Below are 27,823 nucleotides of genomic sequence, written 5' to 3' on the forward strand. Positions count from 1 at the left end.
CTACCGCAAACCGGAAAGTCTAGTCAGCAGCACCCACCTCCTGTTTAGAAAAGCCTCTTCCCAAATCTCAGCGGCGGTCCCGCCCCTTCCACAGGTTTGGGCCCCGCCCCCCTCTCCCATTGGCTGGCCCTCCACTTCTCCTCGACCGCTCCGAAGACCCGGAGGAGCGGAGTTTTCCAAAAGCATCATCGGGGCGCCCTCGCTGCGCATGCTCGCGGGAAGCCGGATTCCGGGTCCGGAGTTGGTTTTAGGCGGCCGCGGCGCAGCGCACTGTGCGGGGTCGGTGGGGAGGCGCGCGCTCGCGGCGCGGCGCCGACGACGCGAGCACGCAGCGCGCTCCTGAGGAAGGAGGTGTGGGGTCTGCTGGGGGTGGCGCGGCCGGGGTGGGGGTGGCGCGGGTGGGGTGGGGGCGCGGGCCCAGAGCCTTCGCGGCGGTGCCGGTAGCCCGGCACGGTCCGCCCCGGGGCGGGACCCTCTGAGGGGCCGTCGGGGATGGTCCGCGCCGCTCTGGCTGTCTCCTGCAGCCCAGGGGCCGGGAATTTTATGGGGTGGGGTCAACGGGTCTTGCCCCGAGTTGGCCCTGGCACAGGCCCGAGCTAATGATACTGGAGCGAGGTGTTTCCGTGACTCTGCAGCCGCGGTTCTCAAGCTTCCTTAGCCTTCTCTTAGCGTTCCGTCCACCTTCTCTTCCTTTCCCTAACATCTCTCCAAAAAACACCAATGTATGGACTTACTGCCCGTGCCCTGACTTTCGCCGCAGTTTCGCCGTCCGAAACCAAGGACTCCCAGCCTTAAAACGTCTTTTTCTGACGTGTTTTTATCACTCCCGGTTCTTTACTGATTCTGCAGTTCCCCCCCAACACAACCCCCATTTCCACCTTTGTGACCTGGTAGGTCCCAGTGACCTTGCAGTTTTTACTAGTCCTTATCTCGTCTGTGACCTGGCCCTTTTCTTTTCATCTTAAAAAAAAAAAGTTTTAATTTTGTAGTTTGCCCATTGTTTTTACAGCCCTTAAATGATCAGTCCTTTCTTTACTCTGTCGTTTGGAGTTGAGCGTCCTATGCTCCTGTAATTATATGCAACCTTCCTTACCAAAAATGAGTATCTATTATTTTGACATTCTTACTCTTCCAGGATAAAATATTTTCTAGGGGCTTGATGTGGCTGTCTTTTTCTGCTTGGTAAGTTTTTATCTTTTAGTGTAGGCTAATGTTCAAAAAGATTTGAGTGTCTGCTTTTAAAAGCTACTGGTAATAGTGGGAAAGAATAATGTCCAAAGTTCGCTTTTTGCCCCCTTTGGTGTTTTTACCTGAAGTGCCTGGTGTACAATGTGTGCGGGTTTCTGAAAGAATTCATCCTTATGTATAAATCCACTTTACTGGTCTCACTAAGGCGCTGTGTACTGTTAAAGCAAAATGCACCTTTTAAAAAGAATAAAGGCATTATTTTATTCATGTGACTTGTTTTTGGCCATAAAGTAGGTGAATTAGCTGTGACTGCAAATTATCACTTCTCATAAATAGTATTTTTTAAACTGGAAACTTAGTAGCCAAGTGTTGGGAGCTACTCAAATTGAGAAGTGTTAAGTATGTAGAATAGTTATTTGGTATGTAGCTTATTAAGGTTTTCAAATAGTTCTTCCCTTAAAAACTGTTTTTAAGACATCCAATACCAGAACTTAAAAAGCACTAAGGGTTATGTTTTTTGGAAGCCTGGCATGATAGAGTTTTTCGCAGATTAGTTCTCTGCCTTCAAAGACATGGTAATCTTTTCTGTTTACCCCACGAAGGCTGAAACTTCTTTTACTTCCTTGCACAATTATTAAGCATCCACTGCATGATTGTGCAAGGTATTTGGAGGAATATAAAGGATTGTATTAGTTTCTCCCTTCCCAGAATAGTTAGGCAGGTAGGACTATAAACAAATGCCTAATTTATCTTTTAATACATAGTTAAGTTTCGTATAGAATTCAAATTCAGAAGGGGTAGAGCTCACATCTTATTTGGCAAGGTGAGGTAGGAAGGGTTAATTCATAGAGCTGGCTTCTGAAATCTTTGTTTTGAAGGATGACTGTGACTTGATAAGCTGAGAAAGGTAATGGAAGCAGAGATAAGGGACTAAGAGATTAGAGCACAGAGTTCATACATTTGGGGAGAGGCAAGTATTATATTCGGATGGAACATAAAGTATTTGTACTAACATAAGGGGTGATAAAACTTGAAGTAAAAGTTTGAACCAGTTTATGATTGCTTTTAATGCCAGGCTAATGACCTTGGATTTAATAGGCGTTAGGGGTTTTACAGGTGATTTTTGAGTTGCGAATGAAATGATTAAACTTTTGTTTTCAGAGGATTAATTTGGCAGCAATGTGTAGTGAGAATTGGAAGTAGAAATCTGGAGGTAGAGAGACCTTGATTGTTGTGGTTGTAAGTAATGAGTGTCTGAACTATGGCTGTAATATTAGGAATGGAAAGGAGGAAGGAAGTTGAATGGAGAGAATTTGATGATGATGAGAGAAAATGAAGAAAGTAAAAATAACTGAGATTCTGATCCAGGTTGGAAAAATAATGGTACCATTTTGAGCAATGTCTTCAGCAGATATATGTACTTTAACAGCAGTAGTTCTTAACCTTTTGGTGATTACTAATCGTTGGTGAAACTAAGAAAAATCTGGCCTGGAAAATTTCCATATGCACCTGTGCTTTCTGGATATAATTTTAGGGAAGTCCATGAACCCACCTGAAGCTCCCTCGTAAATGCGTAGTCAGTGGGTTGGGCCAGGAGCAGCTCTCCGAATTACTGGAGGCTTTTTAAAACAATAGAATCTTCAAATTCTTCCATTTGCTGATAACCGCTACTGTAGAGACATACCTTATATACACTTAAATACAATATCTCTTTACATTTGTGATGTGGTGTATGGTTTACAGAGAATTTTGACTATGGTACGTTATTTGCTATTATATAACAAACTAGCCCAAGAAGTTAAATTATTTGCCCTAAGTATTACAGTTAGCAAGTGGGTAAAGTGGAATCAGAAGCTGATTGACAATGGTTGTTTTCTTTTTGGTAAGAAGAGGTGTGATTTATCATCAGTTGCATATGGTTAATGACTTTAAGTGACCTCATCAGTAAGACAAATCCTGGAGGTTCCTTTCAGTTTTTAACACTCTGTGATTCTTGGGTTTTTTGATTTTCATTGGACTTTCTGTACCTTTCTTGTTTTCCATGTGCAGGAGAGCTGGTGAGAGGAGACATGAATTGGGTGTGTGGAGAGCAGATAGCAATAACAAACCAATCATTTACTTTTTTATTTCCTTTGTATCTGAGTTTGGGTTTGGGGGGAGGGGGAGAAGTGAAATAAGAAACCTTAAGAGTTTTTATCTTTATTCTATTTTCTATATTCATGTATGCCTTACTTAAGAATACTCCTTTCACTTCATTCATGAAGCCTTATCAAGTAAAAATGGAAACTTTACAAAATAGATGAAGTGTAGGGTCCTAGTCACTGCATTTCTTCATTAGATTAGGAGCTAACTCTCCCGAGTATGGTTAAAGCATAATTTGATTAGTAAATAATTGACTTTTCTCCACCTATAAGATTATCTGCCTAGTAGGGAACCTGAACAAGTTATTATTTAGTATCTTTTATAGCTCTAGATACTTTGATTTCATAATTATTAGAAAGACTGGGGTCTTTTTTACTCTTTTTTAAAAATGTGTTGTAATAACAAGTAGTGGAAAAACCAATAAATTGGCCTTTATAATAGTGTTGAAGGAACCAGTTGCTAATACTTAATGGAGGAAAAATGTCTAGCAAAAGCACATACACCGATGATTTTTCTACTCTTTGTTGACATTAAGAGGAGTATCGTATCTTATGTTTGTATAGCGTTTGACATTTTTCCATAATGGCTATATAGACTTTATCATTTGATTCTCATGACAGCTGAGCAGGTGTGTCAGGAGATAATCATTTTTTTTTTAGATGAATGCACTGATGCTCAAAGAAGTTGAAAAAAATTTCCAAGTATATGACTAGTAAGTGGCTAAAATTAGAATTAGAACTAAAACCCATATTTTTGTTCCTAGGTCAGTAATTTTGTTTGTTTGTTTGTTTTTCTCTAACTCTTCATCTACAATGGAAATTTAACTGAAGGTGATATATGAGGAGTTTGAATTTACCTGTTTGGAATCTGTGTTAAACCTTTGTATTGTATAGATCTGAACTTGTCTAATTCTTCCTTTGTGTTAAAATGGTAACCTCATTACAGTGGCTGTTGGTGGGTAATTTTGAAATTTGTAAGTATTTATCACAAAATAGTTATCCACCTGTCAAGGAAAGAGCAGAAGTTGATTTTTTTGTCTGAAAAAGCACATTGGTGAAATATAGGTATTAATTTCCTTCTGAAAATTTGCTGATTTTTCGTTCAGCTGCTTTTACAGATGAAGTTTGTTCTCCCGTTATAAAAGCCTAGTCTATGGAAATTTGTATTTTTGGAGCATATAAATCAGGACATGATTTCTGAAAGTATATATCATGATATTTCATGATTTTTACTATTACATAGAAAGCTTTGGGGCGCCTGGGTGGCTCAGTCATTAAGTGTCTGCCTTTGGCTCAGGGCGTGATACTGGAGTCCTGGGATCAAACCCTGCATCGGGCTCCATGCTCCACTGGGAGCCTGCTGCTTCCTCTCCCGCTCCCTCTGCTTGTGTTCCCTCTCTGGCTGGCTGTCTCTCTCTGTGTCAAATAAATAAATCTTTAAAAAAAAAAAAAAACTTTATCATTAAAAAAAAGATTTGCCGTTAAAAAGCTCTTAGTATACACTTTAGCTACACATGATTAAACAACTTTTGGAACATATTTTGTAAAACCATATGCCAGATAACTCCTAAGTTATAAGGAAGACTAACATTTGTCTTGACATTCCTTAAAACTATTGTTTGTTCTAACACAGCCTTCTGTACTTGTTACATGCCAGGTGCTGGGTGCTGGGGTACAGTGCTGAGAGGACAAACATGAAGCCTGTCCTCTTGGAACTCAGAGTTTGGTAACTAACATTAAGAAGGGCATAAGACTTTATTTTCTGAGATTGTATGAATGTTTGGGGTTATGATTAGTTACATCTCTCCTTTTCTCTGGGTTTTGAACAAATTATGCAAAAACACAAGGAACCAAGTAAACATTGTTTTGGTCATTTATTGCTGTGTAACAACCCTAAGACTAAGTGACTTAAAACAACTCTCTTATTTGCTTATAGTTTTGCTCTCCTAGGCTGGACTCATTTGAACAGTTTGGGTTTTGCTGGTGGTCACTCTAAAGGCTATATTCAGCTGCAGTTCAGCTGGGAGCTGGTCTTCTCTCTCTTTTTCTCTTACTCTTTCTTTCTCTTTCTCCATATTTCTTATAGTTTCAGGGCCCCGCCTCCTAAGTAGCCTTTCCAGCAGTGTTGCTGGCCTTACATAGTGGCTTAGGACTCACAACAGTCCAAAGAAGAAGCAACCAGACCACATTCTGTTGCAAAGAAGAAGCAACCAGACCACATTCTGTTGGTTAAAGCAATTCACAGGTCCATCCCAGATTCGAGGGAAATGATTAGACAAGTATGTGAAGCCCAAGATTAAGCCAAACAGCTGTATTACACCAAAATGGGGCACCTGGAAAACTCTTTATGAAGCTGCGATTTAAGCTGCCTAGTACTTTTGGTACTTTGAGTCTAGGCCTGTCAGAGGGAAAGTGGAGTCTGAAATGCAAATAATAGCATATTTGGCTTATTATATAGATGGAAGTAGCTGGCACTGTCCTTGGGTAGAAAAGAAAATTTTGAATCTCTGGGGTTTCACCCTGTATGCTACCATAATGGGGCAGGATTGACTTGTTCTTGGGGGCAGTGAGGTCTAAAAAAGTGCAGGACCCAGAGCCCAGGCTGCTCTGAAGCAGTGATTTACCCAAGTCTCACAAATTGGTTGAGACAAATGTCCCAATCAGCACTCTATGTAGAGTGGGCTGTGGGTGGGCAGAGGCCCATCCCCCTTGCCCTTACGATTATATGACACGTAGGGTAGCAGAGGTCATTGGCCAGTCATTCTGACCTTGACAAGCCTTGAGCAACCTGGTGCCTCACAAATACTATTTTCTGTTTGCAGTGTCTTAGAAAAAGGTTAGGATGAGCCACTGTTCCCTGGAGAGAGGAGTCATTGTGAAGAGAATACTTTTTCCTTGTGGAGACTGGGATTTAACTTCTCTCTCCTTAAGGAAATGTAAGGCATAAGGTAGTTCTCATCCTTACCAGGAACAGGTCAACTCTTTGATTGCTTAGCCGGGTTTCTCTCACTTTATCTTCATCACTTACCTTTGTCAGTTTATCTTAGTCTCAGTAGTTTTTTTTTTTTTTCCAAGTTATCTACTGTGTAATGTTATGACTAACTGTGGAATGAAGAAGATGAATATTACATTATTACTACATTATAGCTTCTGAGTGGAATAATAAATCGGTGTATTTCATTTAAAGAATACAGGTAGATTTGAAGCATTTCATATATACTGAGAAATGAACCCCTACGTTCAGTGGAAATATCTTTGCAAATTTTGGAAAATAGCATGTTGGCTGTTTTGGGGAGGAGTTTGGTAATTGAATGTACTGAGAAACAGGATTTATATAAATAGGAAAGGCTAGGGCACAAACAAGGGGACAGATAGAATTACCCCAGGGTGTTTCCTTATGACTCTTCCCTGCCCTAAGTTACATGGTAGTTACAGGGTAGTTTAAAAATGTACTAGCATTAGGTGTGATAGCCTTTTTTTTATTTAACTAAGGAAAACAAGTTCTTTTGATAGCTGTCTAGTATACCCGTAATTATGATTAAATAGAATGGGTGGAAGCAAACTGTTGAGTCCTAACCTGAAGTAGGATACTCCAGTCATATATTAGCCCCTGCTTGTCAAGTTGTACTACTTTTTGTGCTTAGTGTGGGGAGGAGAACTAGTTAAATGAATGTGGTCTATATAAATCAGGACATACTTTACCATAGAAGCAATAAACTAGACCACTGCACTCTAAAAGTTTAAGAATTAAAGGCATCCTGGCATGTGTTAAGAGCTGTAGCTTTAAAGTCAGGCAGAGCTGACTTCTGTCAATGCTGCTTAATAACAGTGTTACTTCAGTTTCTTCTGTAAAATGTGGAGAATATTTTTCTTACTGAATTTTTGTAAGGATTAATTGGAATAAGTTTGTAAAGCAGGAAGGTTAGGATTGAATCTGAGAAGGATACTGACTCAACATGGCTGGCAGTCTATCAGCTGGTAATGGTTTGGCTGTGCAATTTGGGAACTAGAAATTATTCACACCGTTATTAGATGAATTACAGTATAGAACAGTCTGTGCAGCCTCTGCATCACAGTCATCTGGGATATTTGTTGAATAGCAAGATTCCTGAATATTTGAGAACTGTGGTATAGTCCTTGATAGTGGAGCTTAGGAATCTTCATTATTAACAGATATCTCAGATGATTTTATACATATTAGTTTGAGAACTGCTGGTGGAAACTGAATCAGTCATTTGGGGTTCTAGTGTTCTCCGAGTCCATTTTTTAAGCTCAGTGTTCTGTAAACACACATGTATAATGTAAACAAAGAGAGCTTAACATCTGAACCTTTCAGATGTTTAAAGAGGCTTAAGATAATTGCCAAGGACTTGATCCAAACAAACTATAGAAACCTGATACAGGGTGATTATATAAGGAGTAGGCAGGAGAAGTAACCCTGCAAGAGGCATCCACCAGGCCTCTACAAAACAAAAAATTCTTTTGAGTAAAGGTATTTCTTTTTTAAAAAATATCTGCTGAAACAGTTAAATTAGATATTGTGATTATCAGATAATCTGATTACTTTTCACTTAGCTACATAACCTACTTAAAATAGAGATTCTGATTGAAGTGTGTCTACTTTAGAATTTGGTCCTTTGGGTAGAAAGTAGGTTGGATGGGGGACATAATCTGTCTCTTTTGGGGAAAAGCCATTGCTTAGTTTAAGGGCATTGACTTGTGAAAAACATTGTGAGAAAAGATTTAAATTTCAAATGGATCAATCAAGAAAAAAAAGTTGATGCTTATTTTCTCTAACTTTTCTTAGGGCAGTGATGGTGACAGCTTGGGTCTGTGTCACTTAAACCTTTCCCAGTCCTGTGACGACATTGGAAAGTGGAACAGCAGATCTTTACGTTTGGCCTGTTCCTGGAAAAACTTGACCTATGTTGTTATGTTATATTTGTATTGTGTTTAGTACATTTTGGTAAAAATGGTTAAAAAAAAAACAGATCCATGATTCTTTCCAAATTTGAGTGGAAATGATTAGTTGGCATTTGTTTGAGGAGCGTATTGCTTTTGTGTTTGTTTTCACTGACTTTGTGGCTAGTGATTTGGGGAGAAAAACAACAATAAACTCATCTCTCTTTGTCTTATGAGCTGTGAAATATGGTGTCAGTGTTTAGATTTGAATACCCAGGATGGAAAGCGCACAGTATACTCAGGAATTTCTTTAAGTTAAAAGTTTTGGTAGTAGTAACTTATTTAAACTTTCTTTGTGATTTAATTTTCCTCTAAAGTATTGGTTTTTTAATTGCTTAGACCTTAAAGTAAGACAAACCTATATTTGAGTTCCCACACTTCTTTATTGGCTAAGTGAACTTGGTCAAATTAACCTTGGATTAAGCCCTAATTTCATCATATGTAAACTAAGAATACATATGTAAAATAGTAGTAATAATACCTAATTGATAGATTTATTGTGTGATTTAAACCTGGCGCTTAGAATTAAGTGAATATTCACTGGGATGTGTTCATAATACCTTGATGTCAGATGTGTTTCAGAATTTATTTTATTTTTTTAATTTAGAAAGGTAATGCACTCCATATATTATGTTAGGTAAAACCCTAGTGAAATCTGTGGCAGCACCCTGTACTGTCTTTGGCAGATGTTATAAATAAGGCTTTATAAAAAGCCACACATCAGTCAGATTTTGCTGTTACATGAGTCCAGGTCAGTTTAGTTTTTGCCACCAAATGAGTTATGAAGTAACTACATCTTTATAGCTTTCTGGGTTTTGGATTTGTGGATAAATGACTGGTCCTGTATTTTTACCATATTTTAAACTTGAGGAGAATTACATTATTCTAGGAGTAGAGTTTTAGCTGTTTAGTTGATTTTCTCATTTTGGACAGTTTCTGTGTATTTTGGATTCTGATATTTATCTTAAGGGTGAGGCTATCTAGTGAACATTTGTACTTAGTAGCCTGCTTAAATTCTTAGGAAGAATATTTGTAAATAGTAAATTAACATTGTGTATTAGTTACTTGAGTAGCTTTAAAAACCTGAAATTTTGTGTATTTATAACAAAACATTTAGCAGTACCATATTCTTCTCAAGTACTTAAATGTTATTTTGGTCTGATCCTTACTCCAGATATGGGGGTTTTTGCTGTGTAGCATTTTGCAGCATGGCCATGTGACTGAAATGCCTTTCTTAACCTACTGTCTTTCTTAACCTGCTGTCCTCTACAGTTGTGGAAGGATGGTAGAAAAATACTGTATCTGCCTCAGAGTATTGAGAGTGTGGCTAGAGTGGAGTGGTTATGGGATAGTGTTAGGAAATGAATACTCATTGCACACCTTCTATATTCCAGATTCTAAAAACAATTCTAGTTTCCTAGAGTTAATGTTAACATTTCCTTTCCCCTTCTCAAAACTCATTTTTGTATCCTCATTTTACAGATAAGAAAACTGAGACTCAGAGATTAAATATAAACAAATAGTAGAGTTGAAGTTTAGCTCTAGGTCTGTCTGACTCTAAAAGATGTTTTCTATATTACATTACTCCAACATGCTCTTCTTGCACTAGAAATTGGCACTTTGGAATTGAAGAATTTGCAAATTTCCATGGCTACTTAAATGCTAGTAAATTAGAATCTTTCATGTATTAAACAATCAGGAAATGTTTTGGCATGAACTTAACTTTGGGTTATGATATCCTAGTGAGTGGTGCAGTACAGAAGAGCACTGGCCTCATCAGCAGGCCTGGGTTTGGCGTGACATTAAGAAGCTTTGTGTACCTGAATAAAGTCTCTTAATCACCTCTCAGCTTCGACTCTAAACTTATTTGAAGAGATGTAGCAGATACTGTGTATTTGAAGAATACCAAATGTTAAAAAATTACTGGATTCAAAGGAAAAAAGTCTGGAAAGCAAGTATTATGCTATTAAAATACCATACTTTGAAACAAACAACCAGTTATTTATGGAAATTTTTGTGTCATTTTGAAACATGAGATTGTACATAATATAATTACATTAAGTTGATCCTTGCAAAGGTAAGAATGTTATGCCCCCTGGATGTTTTCCTCAGAATTTATGAATCGTGATACCAATAGCTTACGTCTTTCATTGTTAGCGTGTTTACGTTTTATACATTATCTTTTTTAGATTACTTGTTCTTTCTCAATTTTTAGGAAAAGCATTTTTAATGACTAGCTTAAAAGCCCCACAAACCACCCTACTATGAAGTTGCTTAATCTTTAAGTGATAACATAAGAGAATAGTACTGTCAGATTGATCCAGCAAAATGCTCAGTTTAAGGCATAGGTTTAGCTTAGCATTTTGTTTTTTATATTGTTTTTATAGTGAAACATAGTAAAAAGAGCGTTGACTTTGAGCCCAGGAGATCTGGGTTCAAAATCCTGACTTTGACTGGTTTTATGGCCCTCCACAAAAACTTAAATTCCTAAAACCTAATTTTCTTCATTTGTCAGTAGGAATAATCGACTCTGAAGGGTAACCGAAAATATTTGAGATGGGTTTTTTGTGTAACGTGACTGATAAATAATAGGAGTCCGATAGATGGTCATGGTATTCTTAACTAGTTTTGGAGTCAGAGACCTGATTCAGATTCCAGGTTTAAGACTGGCTATGTTTCTGTGTCACTTAGACACCTCATGTAGTGCAGATGGCCCCAGGTAGTTATACTCTGTCATCTTAGACTTTGCTTAGGAAGCATTTACACAGCCCTTTTTATTACTGTTAAGTTGATTCTGTAAGTTTGGAACTTAAGTTTTAAGATGCTTGGTGTTATTTGAATTTTGTTAATTGAGTAATGCAGCACAGGAGTGGGAAATTTGATATCCACTAAGGCGTGGGGAAAAATTATCAAATACAAAAATGTTTTGCTTGGAAAGTTTTGGTATTTTGCTATTGTAAACATAATAGTGCATATTATAAGAAACCGAGAAATTATAGCAAATTAGAAAAGACACTGTCTCATTCTCATTACTGATATCATTTTGGTGTAGTTTTCCTTTGTTGATGTAAATAAATCTTAGTGTCAATTCTTTTAAAACAGAAAAATAAGAACCATCTCCCAGAATTAAGAATAATTATGAAAAATAAAGTTAGTCAATGCATAGGCAAAAATGTGTTTCACTTTTTTATTATGACCTGAGGAGAAAGAAGATGGAGCAAGGAGAGAAGGAAGGATTGGTATGATAAAAGATACAGTAATAGTGCCAAAGTCCTGTGTTTTTCTTTTGTTTTTAAGGACCATATAACTGTTTAGCTTAATTAGAATAATTGCTGCTAAATTTCATGAATAGGTTTTTGTCCTCACTAATGTTTTCTAGTAAACAAAGTGCAAACATTTTTTATATACCTTACTTCCAGTAGAGGAAAACTGTTCAGTTCATTTTTGGGGAAGTTGGTATAATGTATGTAAGTATCTAGTTTTTAAAGGTACATTTTGTGGAGCAATATCCCCATCTTGTGGCCTTCTAGAAAAGTGGCAACACTTTTTTACTACTGTTTTTACAACTGTAAGCTTTCTCTGATGTTGTCCAAGGGTTCAGTCGAGTTTATATAAATAGGCAGCTCTTACTGTAAATGGGGGAGGGGAGTAGAAAACAAATGATTTATATACTTGAATTGCAACTTTGTAAAAAAAAAAAAAGCTTATTGGAGGAAAATAATACTATAAAAATGAAAACAGTTGTGGGTTGGGTTGGTGCAAAGATTATAGTTGATTGCTACTCTTTTATGTTTTCATGAAATATGCAGTGTTTTTAGACAAACATTTGTAAGCTAGAAAATCTCAATATGTTCTGTGCTGTATCATTTAATAGGATTACCAAAGCCCAGAGAAATTCAGATGCCCTGTCTCACTGTGCCATTTAGTGAGACTGTTGCCTTGACCAGTCTTTTCTAAGCTGGTGACTCTTAGAGGAATATTTTCTACATGAATTTTTTACGCTTTTTTTCATTTTGACAAAATGTTAAAGGGAAAAAAAAGTCAATTCGAGAAGTACAGCAGTTCATTTAAAAGAGCACCTAAAAACTAAATAAGGCTATTTGGTTTTAAGCTTGGGGTTACGCAATTGTTTTTGAGATTTGGTTGATACTAATTAACCTTCATTAGCAAGCAAGTATTAAACACTCCTGTGTGCCAGGCTTTTTGGTAGGCAGGGTAGATACAATGGTGAAGATTTGTCCTGCATTCTTGGAATTTACAGTCTAGAATGCAGATGCAGTGAGAAAAATAAAGCTGTTTTGAGGAACACAAAAGGTAAAAATCAAGGATTCTGGGTAAAAATAGCTATAATTTTTTGAGTATTTACTGTGTGCCAGGCACCATGCAGAATGCTCTCGGGACTTTTTCTCAGTGTCAGAAATTTATTTTGGAATTTTGCTTTGATTTTTGCAGTAACAGTGCATATGCACACAAATAAGTGTGTGTGAAGCTCAGAAACATCTCTATGGAGCAATAGATTTCCTTGTACAGCACAAGTGATTCAGCTATTATGGGTCTGGTAGGCGTTTGTGGCTTGGTCTTGTTATCTTACCACCATTTATAACATTTCTGTGGGAAAATTTGTACTGTGTTCTAAGCAGCCAACTTCCCCCCCAGACTTGTAGAGTCCAATTGATATATAATTTGGACATTAGCATATGACTTCTGAATTATTTTGAATATTTAATTAGGGCTAAGAAGTTTTCAAGTTTAAACTTGAAGCGGGCTTTCTCTTGTTTATATACTTTTGGATGTTTAAGTATTTAATAAGTCAAATGAGCATTTTAGATAACATTTATGCTTTACTTTTGTATTGGATATTTTTGTATTGTGCTGTTATTGTGAGCTGTGGCAATGAAATCACATTGGTAAGGTGGACATGGACTTGGAGCCCAGAATTAGTGGGTAAAGATGGAATGGGTATAGGTGGTTTATAAGATCTTACAGGATTTTCTTTACAATATCTTAAAGTTTTAGTTCTGTGCTATGTGGTATTTTTTTTTTTTTTTTACCTAACCACCCTAACCAATTCTACAGGGTTAATGTTTTATTAATTGTGAATCTTCATTGAACATACATTTATTGAGTATTTAGTAAGTAAGGCTAGGGGCTGGAATTATAAAGATGAGTTGTAATAAAGAAATTTACTGTGTAATAAGGGGGATAAATAAACATGGTTACAGTGCTGTGAAACATGTAGCAGCTAACTAGTCAAAGATTGAAGAGATGACACTTGAGCTGAATCATGATTAGAAATTAGGTAGATTGGGGTTGAGAGAACCTAAATGTTTCTGTGACAATCACCTCGAGCCCCCCAGCAGAGTTCCCCAGATGATTCTGACGTGCAGCCAGATTGGGGAAAACTGGTAGTGGATTAGAAAATGTGTCATTAGTGAGCTTTGGGTAAAGAGCTTTTCTGGAGAATACCAATTATCTTATTTTCTCTAACTGAATTTTAATGAATGAAGGTGGTAGAGAGTGTATGTATACCTGATGCATTTGAATAACCGTGAGTAGTTTGATAGTATGCCCTTTTCTCTTCTGGAACCTATGCTCTGAACGCTCTACCAATTAGTGTCATTGCTTTGGGTTTTTTTTTTTTTTTAAGATTATTTATTTATTTGTCAGAACGAACGTGCAAGCACAAGCAGGGGAGCAGTAGGCAGAGGAAGAAGCAAGCTCCCTGCCGAGCAAGGAGCCTGATGTGGGACTAGTGTCATTGCTTCTAAACATGAACTATTAAAAATGAAGTGGAAAAAAATTCACATGTCTGTAAGGATTGGTATTGCTACTCCCCTGGACCCAAGTCTCTGCTCTTTTTGTCTCAGATTCCTTACCTAGCCATATTGCTACCTGTTGAAACAGGTAATGTTGTCTATTTTTATTGCCCATTGTATTCCCAGTGTCTCAAAGGTTGCTTCCTTTGAGTTGGTAGGTAAAACCTCCTAAACGTTTTCTCAGACACTTAAGATAATCTGCATTCTCACCCATTTCTTTTCTCTTTCTAGCCTCAGCATGGGCTGTTTATGTCTATACCTCTGTTAAATCTCAACTAACCCTGCCTTCTCAGAGATCTTGTCTTAGTAATCATCATTTCTTCTATGACTTCAGCTTATTCGTGTCTGAAAATATGTTCAAGTCTCTTCCATCTTCCATCAAAAACAAACCTAGGAATACCTCCCTTTAATTCTCTGTCTTTTCCTTTACAGTCAAACATCTAAACAGAGGTTTCTTAAGCCATTGGCTTTTGGTCCTACCACTCTTATTAAAATTGCCCTTTCTAAGGGCCTGCTGGCATCCATATTGTCGGTAAGTTTTCTCTTTTTACCTGTCTTACTGTTATCATCTCTGAGAGCTTTTCTTTTCTTTTTAAAGATTTTATTTATTTATTTGACAGAGATAGAGACAGCCAGCGAGAGAGGGAACACAAGCAGGGGGAGTGGGAGAGGAAGAAGCAGGCTCATAGTGGAGGAGCCTGATGTGTGTGGGGCTCGATCCCATAACGCCGGGATCACGCCCTGAGCCGAAGGCAGACGCTTAACCGCTGTGCCACCCAGGTGCCCCTCTCAGAGCTTTTCTTGACATTCCTTCATCTCTTCCCACCAAATTTGATGTAGGTGCTTCTCTTTTGTATTTCTGTAGTACTCTGCACAACCCCGTCAGTGAGCTTAAAGCTGCTGATTTTTCCTTGTCTGTTTCCACTGCTAAATTATAAACTCACTGAGGGCAAAGAGCATATCTCAGATGATTTTTGTATTCCTACTGTTTAACACATTACCTGGTGTATATATATATGCCAAATGACTTAATTCAGAAAAATTGCTAAAAGAAATGCCCAATATGTAGTTTGTTTATTGTGTGGTAGGTACTTTTCTTAGCGCTTTGTCAGTATTAACTCATTAACTCATAAGGTAGGTACTTTTTCATTTTATAGATTTAAAAACTGAAGCAGGGGGCACCTGGGTGGTACAGTCGTTAAGCGTCTGCCTTCGGCTCAGGGCGTGATCCCGGCGTTATGGGATCGAGCCCCACATCAGGCTTCTCCACTAGGAGCCTGCTTCTTCCTCTCCCACCCCCCCGCTTGTGTTCCCTCTCTCGCTGGCTGTCTCTCTGTCAAATAAATAAATAAATAAAATCTTTAAAAAAAAATAAATAAAAAATAAAAAAAAAATAAAAACTGAAGCAGTGTAAGGTAAAGAAGCTTGCCAAAAGTTGAACACAGTAGTCAGGTGGAGCCAGGATTTGCATCTGGGCAGTCTGGCTGCAGAATTTACGCTCTTAACCACTATTACGCTGCCTCTTAGTAAATATGGGAGTAGAAATTCAAACCCAAATTCAAACTAGACTTTGGTAAATGAATAGTTTCTTATTTTCAATAGTTTGTTACTTCCCGCACCTCATTAGAAATAATTGGACCACCAAACAGACTGAAAGGCTTCTATAAGTGACAGTTTAGTTGTTGACAGGGCTTGACTTGTGTTACTAGATGTTTAGAGGCTTATATTAAGTTTGCAGTAAGTGTAATTTTTTTTCTTTTTAATTGTTGAGTTCTGACTTGGAAAAGAGCAAAACCGGCACTTGTGTCAGCCCAGAATATAAATATCTTTGCTATTTGATCCTCTGGACTGGCCTTTATTTCCGTGTGTCATCGTTATTGCTGGTTGAGCCTCTAGTCTACTGTCCAAATTCTATTATTAATTATTACCTTTTTTGGAGGGAATTTACCTTCTGTATAGACCAGCAGACCCTAGAAGTTTTGCTGGCTGGAAGTTTGTAAGAAACACATTTTGTTTGAAAGGATGGGTGGTTAGTTTTGCTTTGGATAGGTAGCTATTTTGTAACTATTTCTCATCAACTGAGGGCAAGCACCTTGATAAGAAAAGCAAGTTAAGTTACTGTGATCATATTTGTGCTGTGACTGGAGTCTTGCTGGGTGTGATGCAAAGCTGATTTGAAGGCAGGGAACCAGATGGAATTTGAAGTAACCAGAATCAAGAAGTAACTTGATTACAACTAACTAGAATGAGAAAGAGAATTGAGTTAAATATCTTGACTAGCTATTGGACATGATTTCTTGTCAACAGAGTGAATTTTATGTGAAGAGCAATGAGGAAGTAAATTGCAGGAATTTAATGGACAGCAGTTCATTAGGGTGTGTGCCATGGTAATGTGAGGAGGCACAGGTTAAATTCAGCAAGGCTTTTGACTATCTCAGTAAGGATATACAGTAACAGTGTGAATGTTGATTTGAGGAAGGGAAAGAAGTAGTTGGTCATAGAGTAATTTTGAGAGCAAGGAGTTCACATAGTTTGGAAAAGGTTAAAATTGGCGATAAGAAGGGAATCTACAGATCTATCAAGATTCAGTGCTTATCAGGAAATTAAAATTGTGAAGTGTATGATGTATTTCAGTGTAAGATTTTTATTTATTTTTGCTTGTTTGAAGTGGCAGCAGATAACATTAAAGAGAGGAAAATTTTCAGATCATTTCATGGTAAAGCAGATTTTCTGTGTAATTGAGAGGAATAATACTTAAAAGATACAGTTGAATATAAACTCACTGTATACAAGAAAGTGAGATTTAAATATAGGGAGAGCAAATTTATAAAAGGGGAAATGTGAAATATATCTAAGAAAAAAGTCAAGAAAAGAGGTCTAGATTTGTGTTGCTGGGAAAGTAGAGGTAAAAATTGGAGGATGAGTGAAAACAGAACCAAAAGGTTTGGAGAGAATTAATGTATTTACCTCCTCTTGTTGAAAATCTGAAACTGAGTGGAGATAAATAGTAAGAGTTGGAGATAGTGATTTAGGAAACTTGGCATTTTGAAGATAAATACTTTTTTTTTCATTAAAAAAAAAAACAACTTCCTGTGCTCCCTCTCTGAAGTGCCGTAGTATAGGTCACTAAAGGTAACTTTAAAATTGACTGAAAGTACAGAAAGATGGAGGAAAGGTGAGTTTATTAGAACCTGTGATTAGATAGGCATTTTTAGATTAAGATAGATACCCAAACCATAGTCAGAAGTTAGAGTACCTGTAGATGCCCATCTTTATTTGTCCTTTGTCTGGTACATAATGCAAGTGCTTTATAAGTCACTGAAATGACAGAGTTTAAAAGTGTTATTATTATTTTTTTGATCCGGTGGCACTTGTAAAAATCAGGAGGGTGATGTTCCTGCGTTTTGCTTTTGAGAGGATTAATCAGTGATACTTAGGTCAATGTGGACAGGTAAACTTAAGAAATCAGCTAGCTTCTCTCCCAAACAGAAATGTCTGTGAAATTTTGAAACTGCGAAGTGCTGGGAAAACATAGAGTAGTGATGATATTGCCACTAGGTGCTGCTAGGACAAAGAAGAGCTGGTGGGACTGGAGACCCTGAGTTAAGTGGACAGATTGTAAAGGGAACGTGCGGTGGTAGAACTTTGGGGTCAGTGCTGCTGGTCAGGGAATGTGATTGGCCAGTGGGATACAAAGCCATGGATTTGTTGGCGCACATGCAGAGACAAGAGTAAGGATGGTGGTGTGGTGTGGGGGAAAAACAGTGGGCCTGAATATTAAGAAGCTATTCAGGAAGTTGGAAGTGCCTTTGGATCCTTAGGAGACCACAGAGGTGATTATTTGGAGTTTGGTAAAAGTAAGCAATTCTGAGGGCTAAAAGACACTAGGTATTGAGAAAATTTCTTGCTCCTTCCTTTTCCCTTCCCCCAACATGTAGTCCCAGTGGTGCAATATTGAAGCCTGATGATGAGTTGTAGTCCCTGTAAGGTTGATTTTTCCTTTCTGANCTCAGAAAAATTTCTTGCTCCTTCCTTTTCCCTTCCCCCAACATGTAGTCCCAGTGGTGCAATATTGAAGCCTGATGATGAGTTGTAGTCCCTGTAAGGTTGATTTTTCCTTTCTGAATATTTAGGTCATTCAGAAACCTAAAATTTAACAGGATTATGCTTTATTGTTATAACAGGATTCTGTAAGAAAAATCTCTGAGATTAAAAAGCTGCCTACACAGTTAGAGCCATTATACTGTTTACTAACGTTACCAAATACCCCGGTGTGCCCCGAAGTGAGAGGTTTCTCTGGGAGCAGAACTAAAATGTGGATGGTTCTGGCAAATCAGTATGAGTTAGTCACCCTCTCGTTTACTCTCACATTTTATAAATGAATTAAAATGATCAACAGTATCTTTTTGTAAATGATCTCTATATAGAAATAACATTCCTGTATTATTAAAATTAAATAGCCTATTTTGTAGTCTATGCTTTTATGAAATACTTATTTTCTGCTTTAGAGTTGCTAANGTAAATGATCTCTATATAGAAATAACATTCCTGTATTATTAAAATTAAAATTAAATAGCCTATTTTGTAGTCTATGCTTTTATGAAATACTTATTTTCTGCTTTAGAGTTGCTAAATCTTGGATATTTTAGGGGCAGGAAAGCTGCTTTTTTCTACTGTATATTGGCCACTTCCATTAAGTTTTAAATTTTGTGCAGTTGATATAATAGCTTTGCTTAAATGCAAGCTTTCTAACGTTCCGTGTTCCACATTCATTAGATGAAACATCTCTAGTACCTGATTATGTACAGTCCTGTTACTGAAATGTTTACTATGTATTAATATTGTCTTCAAAACTAGACTAAGTATTGAAGTTGGGACTTTGTCTTCCACCTTTTTTGTGTCCTTGCCATGCCCACTTTACAGACGGGCAGTCAGTTAAGTGTGAAATTGATCCAGGCAGATAGATATGTGACAGTAGTTTTTGGGTTTTTCCAAGTCTTGATCCTATGCATAGCATGCAAAATGGATCAGGTTTGTTGTTCTTTTTTCTTAATATTGCTTCTGAAAGTAAAAGTAAAAGTAAAAGTTGTGGCCTGGGTGGCTCAGTTGCTTAAGCATCTGCCTTTGGCTCAGGTCATGATCCTGGGGTCCTGGGATCAAGTCACACATCCTCCTCCTTGCTCAGCGGGGAGCCTGCTTTCCCTCAGCCTGCCACTTTCCCTGTGTCTGTGTGTGCATGCGCGCGCGTGTGCGCTCTGTCTCTCTCTCTGACAAATAAATAAAGTCTTTAAAAAAAAAACCCATCTCGAAGTAAGCAGGCAATTAAGATGCATCTTCTAAGCGGGGATTCAGTAGGCCTATCACCTGGGAGGACTGGAAGCATAGTTAATTATCTACATTCAGGACTCTATTCTTTGCAGTTGAGTAATAACTTTTACACAATTCTATGGCATTTTTAAAGGCTTGAGCTGGACAAAATCAGCTTATATATAACTCGGCATATCCTCTGGGCATAGTTTATGACCTAAATTCATTTGGATGAATAACTAATTTGCTCAAAAGTTTGTTAAAATTCAGACTTTGTTTTTTCCTTTTGCCATAGTTTGGTCACACAGCTGTTAAGTGGTAGAATAGGAGATGAAATCAAAATAGTATGACTGAGCAGTTAGCTCTTAAACTTTGTACTGTATTGTCTCTACAGTTTGCTCCTCTTCTGCTCCCTATCCTGGTTATGGCAACTTCATCCACCCAGAGAGTGAAGTGGGAAATTTTAGTTGTTCAGAATCCTTTCTAACCCTCAGCTGTCCCAAAACCATATATTTCCTGAGTGTTTTCCCCTCATATTACCTGCTGTGGTTCACATAAACTCTGTTAGCCTTATCACTTGGCGCTATCCTTACTTTCCATTTTCCAGCCATTCCAGAAGCTCTTTGAATGCTCCATGCTTTCTGTAGTTTTCTCTTAAAGAATTATGCATCAAGACACAGTTCACTCAATGATTGGTTATTTTCTGTGAACCCTTTCCTGATTCCTGTAGTTTGGTTTATCCACTTTTTCTTTTGTGCCCCAGATGTACTACTTTACATTTTGCATCTGTTTTAGTAACTGTAAAACTGAAAGCCATTTATTTGTTTACAGGTTTGTCTCCTCACTAGACTATGAGCTCCTTGAAAGAAGGAATCGTGTCTTACTCATCTTTATATGCCCAGTGTCTAGCACAGTTCCTGGTACATAGTAAGTGATGAGCAACTTCTTTTTTAACTAAGATTATATTAACACTCAAACTCCATATATTGATAGTTAATTATACCTCTCTAGACCTACATTGTCATAAAAAATATGACTGTAGACTTTTAACACTTTTGAGGCACAGTGTCCTCATCTGTAAGATGAGAATAGTGCCTACTTACTCATACAGCGTTATTGTAATGCCAGATTAAAGAATATATATATAGCAGTACATTGTATTTTAAGTGTCACACAACTTTGTTATTAAATGAAGTGTGGGAACTAATTGTATGTTGAATTTGATTATTTTATTTGCTCTGTTCCTTCCCTTTTAGGGCAAAAGGTGCCATTTTTGAACCATCTCTGTCATGTTTTGCAGTTTAAATTTGCAGTTACTGATTATCAGAAGCATGTACTCAAAATAACAAATCCTGTGCCCATTTATCTTCTTTATTCTCAGCAGTTACCTTTCTAATTGACTAATAAAGTTCCTCAATTTTCTTTTCATCTACCTCCAAATGAATTAATATCTTTACCTTTCCTTAGATCCCTCATCCATTGTTCAGAGGAAGCATTGTCTTTTTCTTGGAAGACTAATCACATCATCTGTTTGAAAGCTATGTCCTTTCCTTCTTTTCCTACACAGGCTGTAGGCTTACTGCCTTAACATCACACTTGATGAATTATTGATCTGCATTTTATCTACTTCCTTACCTTCCTTGCACTCTTGAAATTTTTTAAAAATTCTGTAATTTGAACATGCCTGATTATGTGTAACATATGGAAGTTAATAATAAAAAACAAACATTTGGGAACCAACCACTTAGGACCTAGGTCAGTACCAATACAGTTGAAGAGCTACCTGTGAGTACCTCTGTAACCACATGTTCCTGTCTTTCCCCAACTCCTGAAGTAACTGCTATTCTGAATTTTTTTATCTCCTCTTTTTTAAATTATAATACCACAAATGTATTTTTTTGTTTCGAGTTTAATAATTGTTGTTTATAGCCTTTGTAAACTTTCCACAAATGGTATCTTATTATCAGGAAAACCTGTTTTACAAATCTTTATACATTCCAAAGAAAACATTCAAGTATCATAAAATAATACAAAGAAAAATTTAGTGTGCAAATTTATAACAAAATAGTGGTGGAGACTTATTTTTGGACTGTGTGGTTATTGCGCCACATACAAAATAAAATGCTTTATCCAGAGCATAGAAATATAGCAGAAGTATTTCCATACACTAGTTTTCTTAGTTTGTGCAGACCTGTTCCAATTAGTTTCACAGTGTACTCCTTGGAAGAGTGAAAGTTTGTCATTTGATTGCCCTTTGAACTGCAGCATTTCTTCAGTGGGCTTCACTCAATTGTTTGTTGATTGTATAAGCATTTGAGACTCAGGATCCACAGTGTCTCCGTGTTTCTGAATTTCTTTCTCAATCATGGAATTGTGGTATTTTCCAAGGAAATGCATAGGAAATGATGAGGTCATGATAACTGCCAAAAGAATTCATTTCTTTCTTCTTTGTGTTTAAGAGTTGGAAACATTTCTTGATGACTTCAGTGTAGAATGTTAAATCTTAGAGGTGGGACTGAGTGAGAGGAAGATGATAATACTCAGTACTCCATTTGTATTTTTTTTTTCATTCACTATTATGTTTCTAAGACCCATTCATGTTGCTGCTTGTAGCTATAGTTCGTTCATTCTCACTGCTGCATAATGTTCCACTGTGTGAGTTAGCCTAATTCATTTAACCATTTTTCTGCCAGTGGACATTTGAGTATTTTTCCTTTGTTTTTGTTGTTGTTGTTGTTGTTGTTGTTATTTTTAAGTGTGCTTACCTTTGGCATACAAGCACAAACATTTTCTATACTATGTACCTAGAGTTGCTCATTGAAGGACATGCAGATTTTTAACTTTATGTGATAATGCCAAATTGCTTCCCAGCAATTGTACCAATATTAACACCTGCCAGGAGGATTTTACCAATTTAAACACCCAGTAGCAGTCTATAAGAGCCACCACCTTCTTTACTTTTTGGGGGGGGGGCATTATTCGGTACTGTCAACATTTCTAGTTTTTATCGTTCTAGTGAGTTTATTTATTTTTCTAGTGAGTCTAAAAATAACATCTTATGTGGTCTTGACTTGTATTTCACTGATGAATAATGAGATCTGCATCTTTTCATTTACTAATTGGCCTTAAAAGTTTCCTTGTTCTACAAAATTGATGTTCAAGTTTTTTGCTTATTTGTCTACTTGTATTTTTATCCTGTTTTTTGTAGAAGTTCTCATATAGTTTAAATACTAATCTTTAATCAGCTTTGTGTTTTGTAAATATCTTCCAGTTTGTAGCTTATCTTTTTAATTTGCTTTATTATGTTTTACGATAAACAGAAGTTCTTGGTTTGCACGTAGTCAAAATAGTCACCCTTTTCTTTTTTGGTTGGTATGCATGTTTAAGAAATCGTTTTCTGGCAGGGCACAAAAACAGTAGTTTTCTGCTCTAATTTCTTCTAAAGATTTTAAAGTTTGTCTTTCATATGTACATCACTAATCCATCTTGAATTGATTTTGTATAGGATGTGAGGATCCAATTTAATTTTTCCATATTGGTAATTTCAGTACTATTTAGCTGTCCCTCTTATTCCTTAGATCTGCATTGTTATATCTGCTACATGAGGATGTCCTTACATACCTTGGTCTCTTTTGGGGCTCCCTATTTTGTTTTGTTTTATTTACCCTTCATCAGTCTTGCCAGGCATTTATTTGTTTCAGTGTTTTCTAAGAATTCTAACTTTGTTAATCCTTTTTTTTTTAATTTTTATTTCAGAGAGAGAGCGCGAGCATGTGTGCGAGCAGGGGGAGGGGCAGAGAGAGAGAGAGAACCCTAAGCAGACTCTGTGCTGAGCACGCAGCCCAACGCAGGGCTCAATACCACGACTCCAAGATCACGACCCTAGCTGTAATCAAGAGTTGGATGCTCAACCGACTGAGCCACCCAGGCTCCCTTTTGTTAATCCTTTGTTACCTTTCTTCTACTTTATTAGTTTCTTTTCTTTCTTATTCTGTACTTCATAGGGTTTACTCTCTTAATTGCTTTCTAGCTTAACAAATTAGCCTATTAACTTACTAATTTTCAGCATTTCTTCTTTTCCTAGTATGTCTTTAAGGCTGTAGATTTGCCTCTAAGTTAACTTTGTTGTATCCCACAAATTTTTATATGGTACCTTCGTTATCATTCAGTTATTAATATTTCCATGAAATATTTAGAAGTCTTTTTTCTATTTGTGTTTTAAAAATTCATCTTCCATTATTAATTTTTTTTAAGATTTTATTTATTTATTAGCGAGAGGGAGAGCAAACACATGTGCACACAAGAAGGGGGGAGGGTCAGAGGGAGACAAAAAACCAGACTCCCCACTGAGCAGGGAGCCCAATGCAGGGTTCAATCCCAGGACCCCAGTATCATGACCTGAGCCAAAGGCAGACCTGTAACCAACTGAGCCACCTAGGTGCCCCCTATTACTGTTTTGTTTTTGGTTTTTTTACTTAATTGTATATGGTTAGCAGCTGGGAACAACATTATACATATTCTTTGAAATACAGTGAGATTTTCATTATGTTCCAGTATGTATTGGTTTTCTATATGCTTCATTTATGCTTGAGAAGAATGCTTATTTTCTAATATTTGGGTATAAGGTTCTGATGAACAAGTCCTGCTTGTTCATCATTTTATTTTTATTTTTATTTTTTGATCTATTTGACCTATGAAAAATTGGAGTGTGTTGAAATCACCCACAGCAATGCCGCTTTGTAAATTTCTTCCTGTAGTTCTAAAAATCCCTTGAGGCTTTTTTCCCCTCACCAAGAGATGGTGAGTTTGGATATTTTGTCCTGTCTGGATAGATATTTGATTTGCTCAGGAATGTTTCAGGGTAGCGAGAGAGTAGGAAAAAGTACAGGATGTGGAGGTCCTATCCTGTATGGTCATCTGCCTCATTTTAATCTTATCCATCAGCTGGGAGAGTGGCATACTTACAGTATTGAACTTACAGGCTGGATTCTTCAGGTGTCTTTGGTTCAGGGGCAGATTTGGACTTTTTTTTTTTTTTTTTTTTTTTTTTTAAAGCAGGCTCCAAGCCTAGTGTGGAGCCCAACACAGGGCTCAAACTCACGACCATGAAATCAAGACACTTAACTGACTGAGCCACCCAGGTGCCCCCAGATTTGGAATTTTGATCCTTTTGCCATGTTTCCTTTCAGACTCCTTCCATTTGTCTTTGTTCCCTTCATATCTTGGGCCATGCTGGACTTCCCACTTCTACCTTTTGGACACTCACCCCACCTAGTTTATTTTTATCTTTCCAGGTTGATCCTTCCTGAGATGTTTGAGCTGGAGCTACTTTCCCCGCATCCCTTGTAGGAGATTGCTGTTCTGTTTGAGCTCTGAAATTAAGCATAAGAATTACCATTTCACTTCACCCAAGCATCCACTTTTAATGGAGGGGACATAATTACCTTTAGCAGCTGGTTATGTTTGGCAAGATTAGAAGTTGGAGAGTGACAGTCTTCTGCCGTACTGAGTACTTCTTTTTCCAGATTTCTCAGGTTCTCTCCTTTGCGCATCCTGCTCTGACTTCTGATGCGGCTGAGGTCCCAGTTTGAGATGAGAAACTTCCTGTCCTTGACCATTCTTGTTCCTGAGTTTTTTCACTTTGCCACTTTGGATATCTCTTCTGAGACTGTCATTCCAGTTCGGGTTCATCTCGCTGATGATTCGATTTCTCCTGTTCCTTCTGTAGCTGCTTTTCTACTTCTTGTTCTCTTATAGCTGGGTCAATAGGCCTTGCTGCTCCAAACATAGAAGCTGCTTGACTAGACTGGGAGGTGCCAGCCAAGGAATCATCTTCCTTAGGAGTACTCTGAAGTTTTAGATTCAGTTTGGTTCTTTGGGAGGGACCTCTGTTATCATATCTGTAATCATCCCCAGAATAATCATCTTTAGAGCTTCTCAACTGAACATCATGTCTATCATATTGGTCTTCCGGGTGGTCCCACTTCGTCTGTAGTCATTATCCCTATTGTACCCACTAACACATATACTGCTGCTGCTGTTTAATCCTGAGTCGTAGCCTCAATCATAGTCTCTGCTGTTAGTCATCATAGCAGTCCTGGCCTCCATAATGATTATGATGTTTGCCTACAAAGCTATCATCACCTCTTCTAGGTAGATAGTCATCCAGGCTGTCTGTTTGGATGTTTTGTGAGAATCCCGATTTCTTGCTCAGTCAAAAGAATGAGAATCCTTGTCTTTATCTTGAGCTTGATCAGGAGAGTCCATTGGAATATTGTTAACCAGACTCTTCATTGAGGTTTAGGGCACCGAGCAAGGGAGGCAGGTTCTCAAACTCCATGAGATCAAAACCTTTCAACCTCTCTGGCTTGCTGGGTTCAAATGGTAAATGCAGTGCACTGATATTTAATCCTCTAAAGAATTCCTTAATGGAGACTTCTGTCACATCACAAATTGTGTTCCCTAGAGAAGCGGCGTAGAGTAGCAATTTGAGAAGATGGCTCTGGTTGATTCTAGGTTGTCAGGGGGCCTGTGGAGCAGTGGTTAGTTGGCGGTTCCTTATACATGCTGTCATCATTACTGTGCCGCTGGTTGAAACATCTTCCAGATCAGTCCAGCTTACTGGTTTGGGGACAGACATGCTTCCCCCACCAGTGCTGCCATCCTCAGCCAGGAAGTCTGTTAGGGAGATAGTCTTCCCCATCTTTTTTGCTGAGGTCACTATGTTGGGGAGCATTTTCTTTTAAGCATGCAAATTTACAGTTTTAGGCCTACTTACTTATTTGCACCTTGGAGCATTTTCTTAGTTCTCCTTAATAATGCTGTTTGTCTGCTCTTATCACTAATCCCAGCTTTCTGTTTATATTTGCTTATATATTGTTTATATTTGTCCAGTATGTTCTTTTCCATATTTTGCTTTCATCTTCTCAGTATCTTTACTTGGTAAGTATCTCTTATCTTGTGAATTTATCCATATGTATTTGTTGTGATTATTTCTATGTTTGGACTTTCTTTGTGTTTTCTGATAGTTTTGGTTATTTATGCTTTTTTTTTCTGTCTAGACTTTTTGGATTGATTGAGTTGTTGGTTTTTTAAGACTCTTTTCTACTCCACTAGCTTGGAAATTATACTCTATTTCTATTATTTTATGATTACCCTTGAAATTCTGCTGGGAATGCAGTACAGTCAAAATTAAACCAGATTATAATCCCTCTGCTGAACAATTCAAGGATTTACACAGTTAACTCCTATCCTTTTCTCCCCTGCCCTGCCCATCCCCTATATGCTTCTGTTCCTTTGTTCCATGTATTAATGGTTTATACTGGTTTTGTTTAAATGCCATAATAAGATGTTGCTATTTTATTCAGACAATATTTATTTAGATTTACTTGTATGCTTACCAGCTTCTTTACTCATCTTTCCCTTCTCGCCTCTTAGAGAGCATCCTTCTGTGGTAATTTTATTCTTTTATGAAACATGTTCTTCAGATTTTCTTAAAGGTCTACTGTTGATAAACTCTATTGGTTTTTCTGGCAATGTCTTAATGCCTTCCATATTCCCCAAAGTAAGTTTTGATGGTTGAGTAACTTTTGTCTCAGTTCTTTGTAGATAAGCTTGTTCTCTGCTTTCCATGCCTTCATGGAAGGAAGATGCTGTTAAGAATTTAACTGTCACATTATTCTCTTGTTTTGTATGTAGTCTCTTTTCTCTGGCTGCTTTTTTTTTTTTTTTTAAGATTTTATTTATTTATTTAACAGAGATAGAGACAGCCAGCGAGAGAGGGGAACACAAGCAGGGGGAGTGGGAGAGGAAGAAGCAGGCTCACAGCGGAGGAGCCTGATGTGGGGCTCGATCCCAAAATGCCGGGATCATGCCCTGAGCCGAAGGCAGACGCTTAACCGCTGTGCCACCCAGGCGCCCCTCTCTGGCTGCTTTTTAACATGGTCTTTTTTTGGTGTCCTGCAGTTTCACTGCTCTGTGGCCACCTGTGAATGTCTTTGTTTATCCCACCTCTTTTTTATTTGTATACACACACACGCATACATATATATGTGAATGTATATGTGTATATATATACACACACATATGTGTGCATATATACATCCATATATATGCTGTATTTCTTAGAATTGTGGATAAATGTCTTTCATTGTTTCTAGAAAATTAAGTCATTTTCTCTTCTAGTATGACCTCTTCTTTTCATTTCCGGGGTATGAGTAGAAATAATGTGTCCAATAAGCTTCATGTCTTTTAGCCTCTCTTTGCTTTTTTCCGTCTCTTTATTTCAGTACTACTTATAAATGACTTTTTCAGATTTATATTCAAATTTACTGATTCTCTCTTAAGTTCTATCTCATCTGAAAAAACTGGAATTTAGTTAACATTGATATTGGCTCATTAATTATAACA

At 37.5% G+C, this 27,823-nt stretch overlaps 1 protein-coding gene and 1 pseudogene across 7 annotated transcripts in view; one reads left to right on the forward strand and one right to left on the reverse strand.

The window, feature by feature from the left end:
* Nucleotides 1–26,148, reverse strand: LOC105236549 (annotated as a pseudogene).
* The window catches only part of WWP1 (WW domain containing E3 ubiquitin protein ligase 1), a 125,172-nt gene continuing 97,546 nt past the window's right edge, over nucleotides 198–27,823 (forward strand). For 2 of the 7 annotated variants that reach the window (XM_019797156.2, XM_034668268.1), the window contains exons 1-2: nucleotides 13,959–14,639; nucleotides 20,246–20,341. The gene's annotated coding sequence lies outside the window, so the exon portion shown is untranslated. Of the gene's footprint in view, nucleotides 352–13,944; nucleotides 14,640–20,245; nucleotides 20,342–23,770; nucleotides 26,357–27,823 lie in introns of those variants that run through there. The other 5 variants (XM_034668266.1, XM_034668269.1, XM_019797159.2 and 2 more) reach the window with 5 other exon arrangements.

Source organism: Ailuropoda melanoleuca, chromosome 9, assembly GCF_002007445.2.
Source record: "Ailuropoda melanoleuca isolate Jingjing chromosome 9, ASM200744v2, whole genome shotgun sequence".
Lineage (NCBI taxonomy): Eukaryota > Metazoa > Chordata > Mammalia > Carnivora > Ursidae > Ailuropoda > Ailuropoda melanoleuca.